This window comes from Tamandua tetradactyla, chromosome 4, assembly GCF_023851605.1.
Source record: "Tamandua tetradactyla isolate mTamTet1 chromosome 4, mTamTet1.pri, whole genome shotgun sequence".
In the NCBI taxonomy this organism is placed as follows: Eukaryota; Metazoa; Chordata; class Mammalia; order Pilosa; family Myrmecophagidae; genus Tamandua; species Tamandua tetradactyla.
The window spans coordinates 30,182,361-30,201,406 of NC_135330.1; the positions used below are offsets into that span (position 1 = coordinate 30,182,361).

General features: G+C 35.7%; 2 pseudogenes; both read right to left on the reverse strand.

The window, feature by feature from the left end:
* Positions 1-867: 867 nt before the first annotated feature.
* On the reverse strand, positions 868-3,857 carry LOC143680195 (denticleless protein homolog pseudogene; annotated as a pseudogene).
* A 9,150-nt stretch (positions 3,858-13,007) lies between these two features.
* On the reverse strand, positions 13,008-14,200 carry LOC143678864 (pre-mRNA-splicing factor RBM22 pseudogene; annotated as a pseudogene).
* Between the last annotated feature and the right edge of the window lie 4,846 nt (positions 14,201-19,046).

Consider the following 19,046-nt stretch of genomic DNA (forward strand, 5'->3'; position numbering starts at 1 on the left):
GTTCTGGATTTTCAGTTCAGAACTGCCTTCTTTTATAAAAATATCAATAAGACATCATTACTTTTTCTTAAAATCTGATAACTTATTTTTTAAAAAAAACCTGTAGCTCCTTAAGGACTGATTATTGCTCCTCCTGAATTAGATCCCCAGTTTCACTGTGTGATTACTGATTTTATATATCTTCCTCTGGTAAATAGCAAAAATCCTAACTTATAAAAAAAGTGATATAGGAATAGGTAACACAACTTGGTAAAAATATGGGGGCTTTAAATCTCACGAAAGAACAATAAGAAAGGATAAATAAAGCCTTCCATTGCTGTTCCAGTTTCTTCAAAGAATTGAGATTTAGCTAAGATTTAATAAAAAAAAATTTAACTTGAGGCTGTACTTTAACACTGACCCACCATAAATGTATTTATCTGAACATCACCTTTTTAACATAATACTTAAATAAAAACACAAAAATGCTTAGTGAAAAGATGATATACTTCCAATAAAATTATACTTGTTTTTGGCAGAGCAGAACCAGGGGTCTTCAGCATAGAGTAAGCCTACTGTTGTAATCAGCAGACACTTACTCACTATGTATTCAAAGTTTCAGGGTGACAAGAGTGACACGTCTTGTTTTTTTTTTTTTTTTTGCCTCTTTATGAACTGGAGTGTCTTTATTATAGAGAGGATGCATATTTTAGAAAATGAATACCATTCATTCAAAATGCTACAGAGTAATGAACTTCTGCTTTATGGAAATTTATATACAGTGTTCATCCTGAGAAAGCTGCATTTAACACTATATTTATATACAGTGTTCATCCTGAGAAAGCTGCATTTAACACTATAGAAGTAGAACTAGACTACTAGTTGAATTCAGAGCTGAAAGGATTTTCTCCAAAAATAAAAAGATGGTAGCTTTCTTAAAGACAAGAATTCTGTTGACTGTTCAGGACTACAACAGTCATCTTGGGACTTTCTATGGAAGTATGTACAGTATTTGTCTTCTGAAATTGGGTGTTTGGGATGAAGGACTTCGTGGAGATGGACTCTCAGCATTCCATTTGGCTGCCATAGCCAATAACTAGTTTTTATTCTCTGGGAAGCTATTCTCTTTGCCTACCACTTCAGATTCTCCTGCACAAGATCTCAATGAAAGAGGAAGTGTTCCACAGCCTTCTGAAGTATAAGGACTGGCAGGAGAAGAAGACTCCATGATACTCACACTAGCTCCTTCAATTCTGCTTGATTTGCTAAAACCTAGAGAGTCCTTATCAAAGTCTTCCTGGTTACCAGCAAGGCAGCACTGATCCAAATGAAGCTTTTCAAGTCTGCCATTGAGTTCAGTTACACAAAGTTCTCTTCTGGAGAACTCTTCACAGACTCCGGTTTCACAGTCTCCAGATAACTTGAGTCTAGCCTCTTCTTAGCTCTGCTTCTAGTCTCAGAGCAAGCAGCTGCTTGAGACAATTTCTGGCTCATAGGAATTAAGGGCTTTTCTTGGAGGTTTGATCTTGGTCTCAGAAGCAGGAGGAAATGAGGAAGGTGTTGGGGTTATCCAGTTTCTAATTGACATCTTGAAAGATGAGTGTGGCTTGGGAGAGAAAGAGGAGATAGAGCTTCTTCTTTTGATGGGACATAGTATTGGCAAGAGGGGTTTTAACGGAGAACATGAGAGTATTAGAAGGAAGAGGGAGGTCTCCAGCACAGCTTGGAGCACAAGCTGCTGATGTTGGGGAGGAAATGGATGGACTGCTCTTTATCACGGGAGATTTGGCAGGAGTATTCAGGCTACATGTTACTGTTACTAGGCTTGGCTCTCTTTTCTTTTTCCTTTCATGAGGCCCAGCTCACTATAGATAATTTATTTTCTCCTAGTTTCTTTTCTAAGTCTCTATTCAAGCACCAGATTTTCAGTGTACTGTCATCAGAGGAGGTAGCAATCTTTGTGAAGTCTGATGGACACCAGCACTCAGATGTGACCTCTTGGAATGCTCCAGGAGCACAGTTGGAGGATGCCAGGGTGTGGAGACCTTCCAGATGTAGGCAGCTTCATTATTTGAGCCACTGATTAAAAACTGATCATCTGGACTAAGACCAGATTTAACATAAAAAGTAGAGTTCTGGAGTCCACTAAAGATAGCCACTGGAGAAGTCTTCAATCCAGTCATATTAACATGTAGATGTTATCACCTGTGCATGTAGCAAATAAAATAGAGCCAGTGGAATCCATAATTAGATTTGAATATGCTAGTTTTCGTGTGCTGCTCCCGAGGTACAAGAAAGACTTGGATGCTATGGGTTCTTGTCGATATGCAGTGTAATTCTTGCACAAATCCCATACTTCGATCATACCATCCATCGCTCGTGCTGAGACTAATGTATTCTCATCTTGAAAGAGGATTACAGTAACATTCTGATGAAAATCTACAGAAGGAGTAAGTCCCTTTGAATTCTGTTTCTTCCTGGGCTTTGAAGGGGTTTGCTTGTCTGAGGAATTGTGAGTGCTACTGATTTGATTCACTTGCCAATAAAACTCATCTTTTTTGTTGCACTTGTGTTCCAGACCATAATGTTGTCATCTCTTCCACCTGTGCAGAAGACAGCTTTCTCAAATTTTGAAAAGGCAACTGATCTGAGGCTGCAGTGATGAACTTTACATGTTCCAATCAGCTCACCAGCTTTTATATTCCAAAATTTGACTGTTTGATCACCTGGAGCTATAACAAGTTTAAGTTCTCCAGGGACCCAGGCCAGATCAAAGACAGCATTCCAGTGAGCCATCCATTCTTTGAAGCACTTCTCTTTTTGCAAGTTTGTGATTCTGCATCATATAATCCAACAAAGCCTTCTTCATCGCCAACTGCTAGTATATGCTCCATATTGGGAGTAGAAGAGGAGGTGCACCCAAAAGAGGAACTTGTACTGCTGTTCTCCATAAGACATGTGCTCATCATTACATCTATATTGGTAACCAGTTAGAGGGGACTGTAAAGCATATTGTGGAGACCACTCATTTCTTGCTGTGCCAAACTGGGGCTAGTGCAGCACCGAGCTGGCGAGCCTCTGGACTGGAGGAAAAGGCTCAACTGTGAGGAAATCTGTGAACAAGCCCCCAAGTGCAGCAGAAATTGTGGCTTGCACCCCTCAGAATACATCTCATTGATGCCTTTCGATATTATATTCTTGAGCTATTGGTTTCTAATAGTCTCATGATGTAAATTAGCCTAAAATTTTTCATTTTGTGATTCTGGTTTTGCTTTACATACAACCAAAGATACATTATTTGGCACATACTTAGGTTCATAATTGTAATTTCCTCTTGGTAGATTCTTCCTTTTATCATCAGGTAGTGTCTCTTTTTATTGCGGTTTATGACTCTTACCCTTACATTCTAATTTTATTTTGATAACAATATTATGACACCAGCTTTCTTTTAATTAGGATTTGACTAGACTTATTTTTCTACTTTCAATTTTATTTTTATTGCATCTCTTATAAATAACATGTAGCTGACTTTAAAAAAACTTGATTCTTTTTTAATAGTTAAGTTAAATACATTTATATATATAGTGACTCCTGATATATTTGGACTTACCAATACAATAACATTTTGTACATTTCATTGATCTTTTGTTTGTTTGTTTGACTCTTTTTCCCCCTTCTTTATTCTTGTCTATGTGGGATTGATTAAACAAATTTTCTACATCATTTTTTTCTCTTCAAGTTTGAAGTTATTATTTGTATTGCTTCAGTCACACTCCCAATACTCTCACATTTTATTCTGTATTTTGTATATCCATCTCCCTCCTGAAAAGATAAAGATATTACTATATTTCACATATCTTCCTACCGATTGTTCCCATTTTTCCATGTTGTTGATAATTAGGGATTTAATATCACCTTTTTAAAACACAGGATCATTTATTATGGTAATTGCTCATGGCAGTCAATTGTTAATTAGATTAATCAGCTTTTTGTATCAATAGATTTTCTCACTGCTAGTCATACTCCTATTCTTTCCTCTTGGTTCTCTTCTTGTTGGAGAGCATCCTTTAATAGCTCTTTCAGTGAGGATCTGTGGGTGATAACATTCTTACCTTTCTAATAAATGAAAATGTTTTTCATTCACACTTCCTCTTGAATTATAGCCTGTTGGGATGTAGAATTATGGGTTGACCTCATCTTGAGGTACTACTCCATACTTTTCCAGAATTTGTTATTACTAATTTGAAGTCTCCCATCACGTTAATTGATAAAATCAATCCACCTTTCAACTTGATATTTAAGCATTTCTCTTTATCCTTAATTTTCTACACTTGTCTATGTGTGGGTTATTTATTGTATCCTATGCAACATGTATTTTCTTTGTGAGGATGCACATTTTTCTTCAATTTAGCCATTATTCTTCAAATTTTAATCCTCCCTCACCTCCTCCTCCCTCCCCCATTCTCTCCTTCCAAATTCATATTATATATTTCTCAAAACTTCTCTTTCATGTTTTTTATTTGTTTTAAATTTCTCTAGGCTGTGTTTCAGGTCATTTCTGCAGCACCTTTACACTTCATAATTCTCTTTTAGAATTTGCTTGGTGTACCCTCCCCCTGTCTGCATGGGACATGACTCCCAGTGGTGTGGACTCTCCTGGCAATGTGGGACAGAAATCCTAGAATGAACTGAGACTCAGCATCAAGGGATGGAGAAAACCTTCTCTACCAGAAAGGGGAAGAGTGAAATGAGACAAAGTGTCAAGGACTGAGAGATTCCAGAGTCGAGAAGTTATACTGGAGGTTATTCTTATGCATTAAATAGATATCACTTTGTTATTCAAGATGTAATGGAGAGGCTGGAGGGAACTGCCTGAAAATGTAGAGCTGTGTTCCAGTAGCCATGTTTCTTGAAGATGATTGTATAACGATAAAGCTTTCAAAATGTGACTGTGTGATTGTGAAAACCTTGTGTCTGATGCTCCTCTTATCTACCTTGTCAACATACGAGTAGAACATATGGAATAAAAATAAATAATAGGGGGAACAAATGTTAAAATAAATTTAGTTTGAAATGATAGTGATTAATGAAAGGGAGGGGTAAGGGATATGGTATGTATAATTTTTTTTTTCTGTTTTCGTTTTATTTCTTTTTCAGAACAGATGCAAATGCTCCAAGAAATGATCATGATAGATGAATATGCAACTATGTGATATTATGAATTACTGATTATATGTGGAACGGAATGATCAAAAAAAAAAAAAAGAAAAGATTTGCCTGGTGTAAACTTTATTATTTCTATTGTATTTTTATTATGATTATATTTTATATTTCCAGGATTCCAAATAATTTCTTTTTAAAAACTCTACCTGCTCTTGGATTCATATCCACTTTTTTGTTGCTGTTGTTACTTCATTATTTCCTTGTCCTTGCTTGATGCATATAACCTCTTCTGTAAACCTTCATATTTTAAATTCATTTTTCAGAAGATTATTTTATTTACTTCTCAATAGGAATTTTTGGAATTAGAGTTGGCTCTATTTTCATGATGAATTTAATCTTATTCATTGTTTTAAAATGTGTTTGCAAACCCATTTTTAAAAAAAGATTTAGTGAGGTATAATTAGCATGCAATAAACTGCGTATGTTTTAAGTGTGCAATTTGATAATTTTGACATATGTATACACATGTGAAACGATCACTGCAGTCAGGACAGTGCACAAACCTACCATCTTTATAAGTATCCTTGAAAGCCCAGTTCACAAAGAGAGGTTTCTGTTTCAGGTACAAATTTTGCTTTTCTTCTCCATATGCCTTTCCATGGTTGGCAGATTTACTGTGACTTCTATCAATTCACTCAGGTTCTCCAATTTGATAAATACCTTATGTTTTTTTTATGGATAGAACTCACATCCTGCCAGTCATGGTAAAGCTGTACCTTATTTCTCTGAATCCAAGCAGCTACCACTTGTGAACCATAAGCCCTGGACGTGGACCAAAGTATTTTTAAATCTAAGTATATAGGCAAAGAATGGCTAGGATTAAGATGACTGACCACACCAATGTTAGTATGAATATGGAGCTACTGTATTCATTTAGGAGGGCAAAATGGCACCACCACTTTGGAAAACAGTTTGGCAAATTCTTACAAAGTTAACCGAACACCTACCCTATGGCCCATCCAACACAAGGCATTCATCCAAACAGGAATGAAAATATATATCCACTTAAACACTTGAACAAGAATATTTTTAGCATAAGTACACTGTGGCATATAGCCATATGGTATATAGCCATTCTCACACTGTTGGCCTGAGTTTGGTGCCTGCCGTGATAGGGGCACAATTACCTCGCTCAGCAAGAGGGGTATTCTTGGGAATCTGTATTTTCTGATTCCATATCCTAGATCTGCTGCTTCAGCCCCTGCCTACTTCTGTGCCCTTTTGGTCTGTTTATGGGTTAAGAAATGGGTATCTTATTTTTAAACCAGTTAAGTCTTTTACACTTCTATGTACTTTGCCATGTATGTTTAGGAAAGGAGAAGTGGGAGCTCCTCATGTGAATCTTACAGCTCACAACCACCACCTTGACCAAAAGCCCTTCAGTCTGATATCTTAACCACTGAGTAGTGTGAGTGCCAGGGTAACTGAGTATACTCTCTCCTTACAGATGAGCTCTTCCATATTAATTCATAATTTCCCAAAGGTAACTTGCAATTAAAGAATTCACCTTTCTGTTTTTGCATTCCTACTTCAGCTTTCAAAATTTAGGGATTATGCTACCCTATAAGCAATCTTCAAGAAAAACCAAACCTGAAACATGTTAAATTGTTTTTATGGAATAAATCTCATATAGTCCAAACCTTTAAGGATGGATAGACATAGTAAAGTCTGGGAGAAGGTGATTCTTTCAATCTGATGACAAATATAGATATTAACGTCCCAGATCCAAAGGAAATAAGGCAGGAAAGACAACTTCTCCCAGCATACAGAAAAAGTAACTGAAGCAGTTTTGATGGTGAGTAAGGAATAATTTATGAATGTGGACATCCTGGACAATTTATAAATGCTATCAATGGACACCTTCTGACAGAATTAGACAGGAAGAGAGACTGAACTGACATGCTCTATTAATATCAAAGGAACATTTGCGGGTGTTTGTGGTACTGCTGTGCCAATGATACATAAATGACTGCTATGTTGGCAAGTAGAGGTTATTGTGTGAGTCAAGAGCAGTCCAGAGCCTAGTATAAAGAATGGAAGGCATGCTTTCTTTTACTTTCCCATGACCTTGGTCATAGCATTCTCCATATCATAATTAAAAAATCTGTTTTATCTCCACCACTAGACTGGTTTCCTCAAAGAGCAGGACTGTAATTTTTTCCCACTCAGCAATGTCTGATACATGTTGGCTCTAATGAACTGGGAAGGCTTTGTTTGCAATTGGCAATGTTCCTTTGGGGAGCAATATACTGACTGTGAATTCTTCTATGCTGCGGCCTCCATTGAGAGTTTACTGCTTTATATTGCTGAGAGATTTATCATTTTACCACAGTGCATTTATGCTAAAAATATTCTTGTTCAAGTGTTTAAGTGGATATATATTTTCATTCCTGTTTGGATGAATGCCTTGTGTTGGATGGGCCATAGGGTAGGTGTTTGGTTAACTTTGTAAGAATTTGTCAAACTGTTTCCCAAAGTGGTGGTGCATTTTGCCCTCTTAAATGAATACAGTAGCTCCATATTCATACTAACATTGGTGTGGTCAGTCATCTTAATTCTAGCCATTCTAGTGATCGCAGAGTGCTATCTCACTATGGAATTTTTTACTTTTTATTTTTTACTGCTTTGAGATATAATTGGCACATGGTAAACTGCACTACTTTTTAAATGTATACTTTGATAAGCTTTGACATACATATACCTTGAAATGCTTACCACAATGAAGACAAAGAACATACCCATTACTCAAAAAAATTTTCTCATGCTTCTTTGTAATTCCTTTTCTGTGCCTCTCTCCCTACCCATTCCTAGGAAACCACGGATCTGTTTTCCGTCACTATTATTATTTTTCATTTTCTAAAATTTTATATAAATTGAAATATGTAGTATATTCACTCAGCATAATTACTTTGAGATTCATGTGTGTGTCAATAGTTCCTTATTTTATTGCTGAGTAGTTTTCCATTGTATGGATATATCACAATTTGTTTATTCATTTCCCTGCTGATAACATTTGAGTTGTTTCTACTTTGGGGCTATTAAAAATTAAGCTGTGCCCAGAGATGAATCCAGACCTGGCACCGTGGAATCAACAATTACATCCTGATCAAATGGGATAAGAAGTGAAATCAATTAAGTGTAATTAATAAGGTATAAAGAAGTGTAATTAACAAAGTATCAGTGGCAGAGAGAGTTCAAATAGAGTTGAAAGGCTACTCTGGAGGTTGCGCTTATGCAAGCTTCCGGTAGACCTTGTACCTATCATAACCTGCCAACCCCCAACCAGGACCATTCCAGCCAATCTAAAGAATACCTAGGGCAATTTATAAGATTCCACAAGGGTTCCAGGCACTAGAGTAACCTGCCAGAAACCTTCAAATGGGTCCCTGGTCCAAAGAAGTTCTGAAACCTAGCCCAGCCTCTCCAGAACATCAGAGAGTCCCATCTGCCTACCCCATATTAGTGACAGGCCCTTCCAATGCCAAAAATTTAGAATTGCCATAGCCCAAACAACCCTAATGAGAGGTATGGAAAGATCAAAGGTAGTGGTGGAATTATATATAGAAGATAGGACTTAACAAATGAATATGAGTGCTGAATCATTAAATCGATATCTCTTTTAGTCTCCAGTATTTTAGAGCAGCCAGAAGTAAAAACCTAAAATTGTGAAATTGTAAACCATGTCAAAGTCTGACATATGTTCTACAACTAATTGTGGTGTTGTGCTTGGAAATTTATAGCTTTTTTGTATATATGTTATTGTTCACAAAAAAAGAAAGAAAAAAAGTCAATTGTGATGATAAAAAAAGTATTTAAGCCCTTTAGCCACCTATATTCTGGAGCAGCTAGAAGGAAAAAATATGAGAGGGTTGTATGGTAGCCCATGACAAACTCTGGGATCTGTCCTGTAACCACTTTTTGAAGAGTGCTTTGAAAACTATTGCTTTTTTTTCTTTCTTTGTTTTGTATATATGCTATATTATACAATTTTAAAAGTTTAAAAAATAAATTAATTGTTAAGCTGTGATGAATATTTGTGTGTAAGTCTTTGTGTTTACATACGCTTTAATTTCTCTTGGGTAAACATCTAGGAATGAAATGACTAGGTCTCATCATAGATGTATGTCTAAGGTTTTAAGAAATTGTCAAACTGTTTTACAATCCCACTAGCAGTGAATGAGAGTTCCAGTTACCCCATACCCTCATAACACTTGGTATGGTCTAAGTCTAGAAATTTAACTGCTAGATAGGTATTTTGTGATGTTTCATCATGGTTTTACTTTGAATATCCTTAATGACTAATGATATTGAGCTTCTTTTTATGTGCTTATTTATCACTTGTATACCTTCCTTTGTGAAATGTCCTCCTTGGTAAAAGCTCAAATCTTGTCCATTTATTAATTGGATTTTTTGTTTTCTTATTGTGCTCAGAGAGTTCTTTATATGTTCTGGATAAAATTTCTTTATCAAATATGTGATTTGGAGATATTTTCTCTGAATCTGTGGCTTTCCTTTTCATTCTCTTAATAGTGTCATCCGAAGAGCAGAAGCTCATAATTGTGATGAAGATTAATTTAACAAACTTTTATTTTACAGACTGTACTTTTAGTGTTGTATCTAAGAAATCTTTGTGTAAATCCAAGGGCACATAGATTTTTTTCCTACATTTTTTATAATTTTAGGTTTTGCATTTAATTCCGTGATCTATTTTGAATCTCGTATTTGGTAAAAAGTATGGATCAAGTTTCATTTTTTTTTTTTTTAGCATGTGGATATACAATTGTTCCAGCACCATTTGACAATATGATCATATGATTTTTTCTTTATTAGCCTGTTAATATGGTGGATAACATTGATTATTTAAGTATTGAACCAGACTTACTGTTTGATACTAGAGTTAGGCTGGTTTCATAAAATTAATTTGAATGTGTTTTCTTTTCCTCTGTTTCTGAAAGAGTTTATATAAAATTTGGTATATGTTTTTTTCTAAATATTTTATACATTTATCAGTGAAACCATTTAGACTTCATGTTTTTCTTATGGGAAGGTTTCTGATAACAAATTCTATTTATTTCAAGGAAAAAGAGATATTTAGAGTTTCTATTTAACCATGTGTCTGTTTAGTAAGTGGTGTTTTTCAAGAAATTTATCCACTTAATTTTCATTGTTTAACATCATTGAGTTGTTCATAATCTACCATTACTAGCTTTTAATGTCTATATAATCTTTAGTAGTATTATTCCTGTGTTTTCTCTCCTTTTTCATACAATAATAGCTGGAGGTTGATAGAGAATCACATTTTATTTTTATTAATTTTTTAAATTATGTGTCTGTCTTCTTTTTATTCGTATCTGTATAGTGTCCTTCCTTCTGTTTACTTTTACTTTAATTTGTTCTTCTTGTTCTAGGTTCTTGAGATGTAAAAATAGATCATGGCTTTTACATGTTTCTTATTTTATAATATAAATATTTATTATTTAATGCTTCCTCTAAGTACTCTTCAACTCCATCTGAACAATTTTGATAAGTTGTATTTTTATTGTAGTTTAGATTCAAATATTAATAATTTCTCTGTGGTTTATACTTTAACTGGTTATTTATAAGTTTATTGTTTAATTTCCAAATATCTGGATGCTAATGTATAATTAAATATCTAATCATTATTCATTTTCTATTTAATTCTGTTACAATTAGGGAATATATTCTGGAACAGTTCAAACTTTCATAATATATTAGAACTTGTTTTATTCTCCAGTAATAAATATTCCATGTGCACATCAAAAGCATGTGAATTCTGCAGTTACTGGGTAAATTATTCTATAAAGGTCGTTTAAGTCATGGTGATTGATAATTTTTAAATCTTCTATATGATAACAGATTTTTTCTGGTTATTAGAGGTGGTGTATATTTCCACTTATGATTGTAGATTTGTCTATTTCTTTAGTTCAGTCAGATTTTGCTTCATCTGTTTTTCAGCTAGGTCATTAGCCACGTACACTTTTAGGATTGCTATGTTTTCTTTATGAATTGACTCATTTATCATTATAAAATGCCTCTTTTTATCTCTGATAATTCTCTATCTTGAAGTCTATTAAGTCTAACATTAATAGCTATTTTAGCTGTCTTTTGCATACAATTTACCTAGTATATCTTTCCATTCTTTTCTTTTTAACTTATCTGCATCTTTATATTGTCCTTTATATTATATGTGGATAGCATATAGGCATATAATTGAGTCTTTCTTGAGATTATTAATATGGCTGGATTTGGGTCTATGATTTTCACTAGTTGTTTTTGATTTGCCAAAACTATTATTTTGTTTTTCTGGTCCTGCATTCTTTGGGGGGATATTATTTTAGTATTCTGGTGTAATCACTCTTTTGACTTTTAATGTTTATTGTGATAACATATGTATAACATAAAATTTCCCATTGTAAACACTTACAAGGATACAATTCAGTGGTATTAATTACATTCACAATGTTGTGCTACCATTACCACCATTGATTACCAAAACCTTTTCATCACCCCACACGGAAACTCCATACCAACCAAGCATTAGCTCCCTACTCCCCTATATCCTGCCCCTAGCAACCTGTGATCAATCTATTTCCTATCTTTATGAATTTGCATATTCTAGTTATTTCATATAAGTGAAATCATATGACAACTTTCCTTTTGTATTTGGCTTATTTCACAATGTCCATTCATATTGTAGCATGTCTCAGAATAGCATTCCTTTTTATAGCTGTTGTATTCCATTGTGTTTATGTACCACATTTCTCTATCCATTCATCTTTGATAGACACTTTGCTTTCACCATTTAGCTATTACGAATTATGCTACTATGAATGTTGGTGTACAAATACCTGTTCAAGTCCCTCATTTCAATTTTATTCTCCTAGAAGTAGGATTGCTGGGTCATATTGTACTTTGATGTTGAACTTTTTGAGGAACCACCAAACTGTTTTCCATAGTGTCTGCATCATTTTGTATTCCCACCATCACTATATGAGGGCTCTTATTTCTATTTTTTTAATAGCAGCTATTCTAGTAGGTGTGAGGTGGTATCTCTTTGTGGTTTTGATTTGTAGATCCCTAAAGGCTAATAATGTTGAACATCTTTTCATGTGCTTATTGGCCATCTATATATCTTCTTTGGAGAAATTTATATTCCAGTCCTTTGTCTATTCTTTAATTGGGATGTTCATCCTTTTGCTATTGTGTTGTGAAACTTTTTTATAAATGTGTGGATATTAAAGCTTTGTCAGATATATAATCTCCAAATACGTTCTCCCATTCTAGAGACTGTCTTTTCACTTTATTGACAATATAATTTGATACAAAGAAGTTTTTAATTTATCAATTTTTTTTTCTTTTATGGTTCATGATATTGGTATAAAGTCTAAGAATCCATTGCCTAATGCAAAGTTCTGAAGATATGTCCCGTGTTTTCTTCTAAGAGTTTTACAGCTTTGGTTATTATATTTAAATCTTTGCTCCACTTTGCATTCATTTTTGCATATGGTATGAAGTAGGGGTCCACTTTCATTCTTTTGCATGTGTATATCCAGTTTTCCCAGCTTGTTCCCATTGAGTGGATTTAACACCCCTGTTAAAACTCAATTGCTCATATGTGTGGGTTTGTTTCTGAACTCTCCATTTTATTCCATCAATATATTCTGTCCTTGTGCCTCTACTGCACTTTCTTTTAAAGGAAGAAAAAATGTATTTATCCCAAGATTCATTTACTGGAAAATGAAAATGCCCTTTCTGCTGTAGAGCTCAAGTGCAGTGATAATGTGCTAGGGGCTGCTGTGGTTCCCAGTAAGAACTCCCATCCTCTGAGGGTCCTGAGAAGGATAGTGGATTGGTCCTGGAGCACTCATGAAAGGAAGAACTTGTCCCATTGGGTGGGACATGTGTGGCCCAAATTCTGATGGAGGCAGGGTAAGGTTTGCCATGGCTGGAGGACCATTTGGAAGTAGGCTGAAGTAATTGGCAGAGGCTTCTTCTGCTGCTACAGGAAGAGGAGGAAGAGCTCCTGACAGCCCTGGAACAGGCTGTGGCTTGATTCCAGAGTCTGTAGTTTCATCTTTCTTTTTCTTTTTCTCTGACTGCTTGGGACCTTCCCCATTTCATAGTGAGCCTGTGGCCATTGACAGTCAACTTATTAAAAGATTTTTTGAAAGCCACTTCTGTAGCTTGCTTTGTGGCAAACTTGATGAAAGCACACTGCTGTCTCTGCACAACAGTTATTGTCCAAATCTCTTCAAACTGATAGAAATGATTTCTTAGATCTGTCTCAGAAGTGGTATCTCCCAGACCACCAACATATAGAGGGGTGATGGTCTTGTTCTCTGGTGGGTCCAGATGAGGCATTGTTGAAGCCTGCTTTAGAAGCTTATCTGCCACAGGATCATTGATTTCATATATTGGTCTTTGATGGTCTGATCAGCAAGGGGGTCATCTGGATCTGTAGGCTTCTCATGTCTGTATGGCCACTCCTCTCCTCTCTTACATTCTCCTTTCACTCAGAAGGAGCAAATGTGAGGTCAATTCTGTTTATAGTACGGTGTAGTATGGGCCATTTTGAGTAACAAGTCACTGGTGGATGTGGCTTTCTCCACCATACCAACTAGCTGTTCCATCAGAATTAGAAACTCTCTCTCCATAATTTTGTGTGTAGTACTCATTGTTGACATCTGACTTTGGCATATCATCCTTAAAAGACAATCCCTTATCATGAACTAGGATGGGTAGGCCATATTCTAGGTCCAAAAGGCAGGCTTGGCAGACTTTGGTTTTCTTGAAATGCATGAGAACTCTAGGGCACCAGTGAAACACTGTGAATGGCCTGGCACAGATTTTGCATTCCCTCCCATACTTTTCTTTGATCAGATGGGTTTTCTCCAAAACATGTCTGGCACAGTATGGGGAAGTGTGCATCTTCCCAGTTCTGCTTGTCATGAGAGTTGGATTCTAGAGAGGTCACCATCTTGAGATTGTCCAGAAGCAATAGTGGCTTTCTAGTTGGGAGAGAGTACCACATTTTTTTAAAATGCAGTTTTATTGAGATAAAGTCACATACCATAGAAACTATTTGAAGTATACGATCACTGGCTCAAAGTATCATCACATAGTTGTACATACCTCCCCATGATCAACTTTAGAATATTTTAATTACTCCAGAAAAGAAATAAAAAGAAAAAAGAAAACCTAAATCTTCCCATACCTCTTACCCACCACCCCATTATTGGTCCATGATATTGCTTCAGAACATTTGTTACTGTTGATAGAAGAGTTTTAAAATATTGTTATTAACTATAGTCCATAGTATGCAATAGGTACATTTCCCCCCATATACCCCTCTATTACTTAACTCCTTATAATAGTGTCATAAATTTGATCCAGTTCACGGAGGAACTGTTTTATATTTGTAAAGTTAATCATGGACATTGTCCACCCCAAGGTTCATTGTGTTATACATTCCTGTATTTTGACCTCCACCTTTCCTTCTGCTGACAACATGACACTGAACTTCCCCTTTCCACCACACTCACACACCACTCAGCACTGTTAGTTATTTTCACAATAACCTGTTACTGTCACCTCTGTCCATTTCCAAGTGTTTAAGTTCAACCTATTTAAACATTCTGTACATATTAAGCAACTGCTCCCTGTTCTTTAGCCTCCTTCTATAACTAGGTAACCTATACTCTATATTTTATGTCTATGAATTTATATATTATAATTAGTTCGTATCAGTGAAATTATATAATGTTTGTCCTTTTGTGTCTGACTTATTTCACTTAACATAGTGTCCTCAAGATTCATCCATGATGTCATGCTTCAGGACTTCATTCCTTCTTACAGCTTAATAATACTCCATCTTACATATATACCACATTTTGCTTATCCATTCATCTGTTGATGGACACTTGGGTTAGTTCCATCTTTTAGCAATTTTGAATAATGCCACTATGAACATTAGTGTGAGAATGTTTGTTCATGACACTGCTTTCAGATCCTCTGGGTATATCCCAGTAGTGGTATTACCAAGCCATAAAGCAACTCTATACTTTGCTTCCTGAGGAACAGCCAAACCAACCTCTACAGCAGCTGTACCACTTTATATTTCAACTGGTGAATAAATGCTGCAATTTTTCCACATCCTCTCCAATACTTGTAGTTTCCTGTTTGTTTAATAGAAGCCATCTGCCACATTTTTTTTGATTACTGTAGCTTTGCAACAAGTTTTAAAATTGGGAAGCAGAGTCTTCCAACTTTTTTTTTTCGCCATTTGGGGTTCCATGCCCTTCCATACGAATTTAATGATTGGCTTTTCCATTTCTGCAAAGAAGGCTGTTGGAATTTCATTCAGATTGCATTAAATCTGTAAATGTCTTTGATTAATATGGCAGCTTGAATTACGTACTCCAGCAAAATCATAATCTTAATCTGCACTCTTGTGAGTGTGGACACATTTATAAGTTGGATCTTGTGAAAATATTATTTTTCATTAAACTGTAGCCGACTTAACCAGAGCAGGACTTAACCTGTGTTCCTAAAGACCTGATAGGAAGAACCCATAAGTCACAGAAGTCAGGAAGGAGAGGACATTGCCATGTGATGGGAGGCAGAGATACAAGCCTAGGAATATCAAGGATTGCCAGCAACCAGCACTAGTTTGCTATACACTATGGGAGAAAGCATGTCTTGCCAATATCTTGATTTTGAATTACTTCTAGCCTCAAAACAATGAGCCATTGAATTCCTGTTGTGAAGCCAGACCAGTTGTGTGTTTGTAATAGCAGCTCTGACAAAGACAGGTAATATGGCTTAACAATATTAAGCTTTCCAATGCATGAACATGAGATATCTTTAATTTCATTCAGCAATGATTTGTAGTTTGCTGTGTACAATCTTTTACATTCCTGGTTAAATTTATTCCTAAATATTTTATTCTCTTAGTCATTATTTAAAAGGAATTTCCTCCTTTTTCTTTTGGATTGTTTATTGCTGGCATATAGGAACACTACAAATTGTGTGTTGATCTTATATCCTGCCTCTTTGTGCTATTCATTTATTAGATATAGTAGCTTTCTTGTAGATTCTTTGGGAATTTCTATATCTAGGATCATTTCATTTGTGAGTAGGAGTAGTTTGGATGACTTTTTATCCTTTTCCTTGCCAGAACTTTCAATGCAATGTTGAATAGATGTAGTGAAAGTGGGAACCCTTGTCTCGCTTCTGATTTTAGAGGAAAATCTTTCAGCCTTTCATTGTTGGATATGATATCTATGGGTTTTTCATATATGACATTCATCATATTGAGTAATGTTTCTTTCTATTCCTAGTTTTCAGAGTATTTTGATAAAGAAAGGGTGCTAGATTTTGTCAAATGCCTATTTTGCATCAATTGAGATGATTGTGTGTTTTTACCCTTCATTCTGTTAATGTGGTGTGTTATATTGATTAGTCTTCTTCTGTTGAACACCCTGGCATATCAGGGAGAACTCCCACTTGGTCATGGTGTATAGTCTTTTTAATATGTCGCTAGATTCATTTGGCATATCTCAGAGATATTGCAGGTTTGGTTTCAGACTACTGCAATAGCAAAGATCATAGCAAAGCTAGTCACAAATTGTTTGGTTTCCAAGTGCATACAAAAGTTATGTCTATACTCTACTGTAGTCTATTAAGTGTGCAATAGTCTTATGTCTAAAAAAAAAGAGGTACATACCTTAATTAAAATGTGACACAAAGGCATGAAGTGAGCACATGCAATTGGAAAAATTGGTGATTAGCTGGCTCCGTGCAGGTTTGCCATAGACCTTCAATTTGTATCTGCAAAGTGCAATAAAATGAGTTATGCCTGTTTTGTTGAAGAATTTTGCATATATTCATAAGGGAGAGTGGTCTGTAATTTTCTTTTATTGTGATATCTTTTTCTGGCTTTGGTATTTGGGTCATAGTGGCCTTATAGAATAAGTTAGGTTGTATTCTCTCCTGTTCATTTTTTTGAAGAGTTTGAGAAGAGTGCGTACTAATTCCTCTTTGATGCAATTGGCTTTTTTTTTTTTTTTGCACAGGCAGGCACTGGGAATTGAGCCCAGGTCTCTGGCATGGCAGGTGAGAACTCTGCCTGCTGAACCACCATGGCCTGCCTTGACTCAGTTGACTTTTAGCTATACTTCTTTGCATTAGTTTTTTAGTATTGTTATCAGTATTACAATATGCAAATTATCACAATCTACTTAGAATTATTTCATATGAAATATATGAATCTTATAATAATGTAGTTCTATTTACCACCCCTATTTTCTATGCTGTATGTACATTTTAAACATATGTATATAGTAATATATCAACATTGTAGATAATATTTCATAAAGATACTGGATTTCCTTTAAACAGTGTTGAATTTTGTTCTTACAGTCAGTTGAATTACTGTTGATTCCTTTTGGTCTTGTGGGGCTTCAGTTTTTTTTCTTTTTTTTCTTTTTAATTGGAAGAGTTTTAGGTTTACAGAAAAATCAAACCTCAAAGTCAGAGTTCCCACATACCACACTATTGTATTATTGTGGTACATTTACTATAATTCTTGAAATAATTTTTTTCCGATTATACGACTAGGTATTTACAATAGGGTATATGGTTGTCATGGTCAGGTTCATGTGTCAACTTAGCCAGATGGTGGTGCCCGGTTGTCTGGTTGGTCAAGTGCTTGCCTGTCTGTTGCTATGAGGACATTTCATAGACTTAAATCATGATTATGTTGGCAGCATCCACAGCTGATTGCATTTGTAATCAGCTAAAGGGAGTATCTTTTGCAATGAGTGACACTTAATGTAATCACTGGAAGGCTTTTAAGGAGGATTCAGAAGAGACAGTCACTCTTCCAGCTTTAGGAGCCAGCCTTGCCTGATAGTTCATTGAGGACCATCATTGGAGTCAGCTTGCAGCCTGCTCTACAGACCTTAGAATCTATATCTCCACAGTTATGTGAGACACTTTTATAAATTTTTTATTTATGGATATCTCCTGCTGATTCTATTTCTCTAGAGAACCCTAACTAATGCTATGTTGTACAGTTACATGGTCTTTCTTTTTAAAAAAAAAAAAAAATTCTAGTAACATATACAACCTTAAATTTCTCTTTTAACCACATTCACAAATATAATTCAGTTTTGTTAACTATGCCTAAAATGTGCTGCCATCACCACAATTCATTACCAAACTCTCCCATCAACCCAAACAGAATCTGTCTACGATTTAAGCCCTAATTTCTCATTTCTGTCCCCACCCAGCCTCTGGTAACCTGTATTTAATTTCTGACTGCATGAATTTACTTATGCTAATTATTTCATATCAGTGAGATCATACAATATTTGTCCTTTTCTGTTTAGCTAATTTCATTCAACATAATTGTTCTAGTTTGCTAGCTGCCAGAATGCAACACACCAGAGACGGATTGGCTTTTAATAAAAGGGGATTTATTTTGTTGGTTCTTCAGAGGAAAGGCAGCTAACTTTCCACTGAGGTTCTTTCTTATGTGGAAGGCACAAGATGGTCTCTGCTGGTCTTCTCTCCAGGCCCCTGGGTTCCGACAACTTTCCCCGGGGTGACTTCTTTCTGCATCTCCAAAGGCCTGGGCTGAGCTGCTAATGCTGAGATGAGGAATGCTGAGCTGCTAGGCTGTGCTACGTTGCGATCTTTCATTTAAGCACCAGCCAATTAAGTCAAACGTCACTCATTGCAGCAGACAAGCCTCCTAGCTGACTGCAGATGTAATTGGCAACAGATGAGGTTCACGTACGGTTGGCTTATGTCCGCAGCAA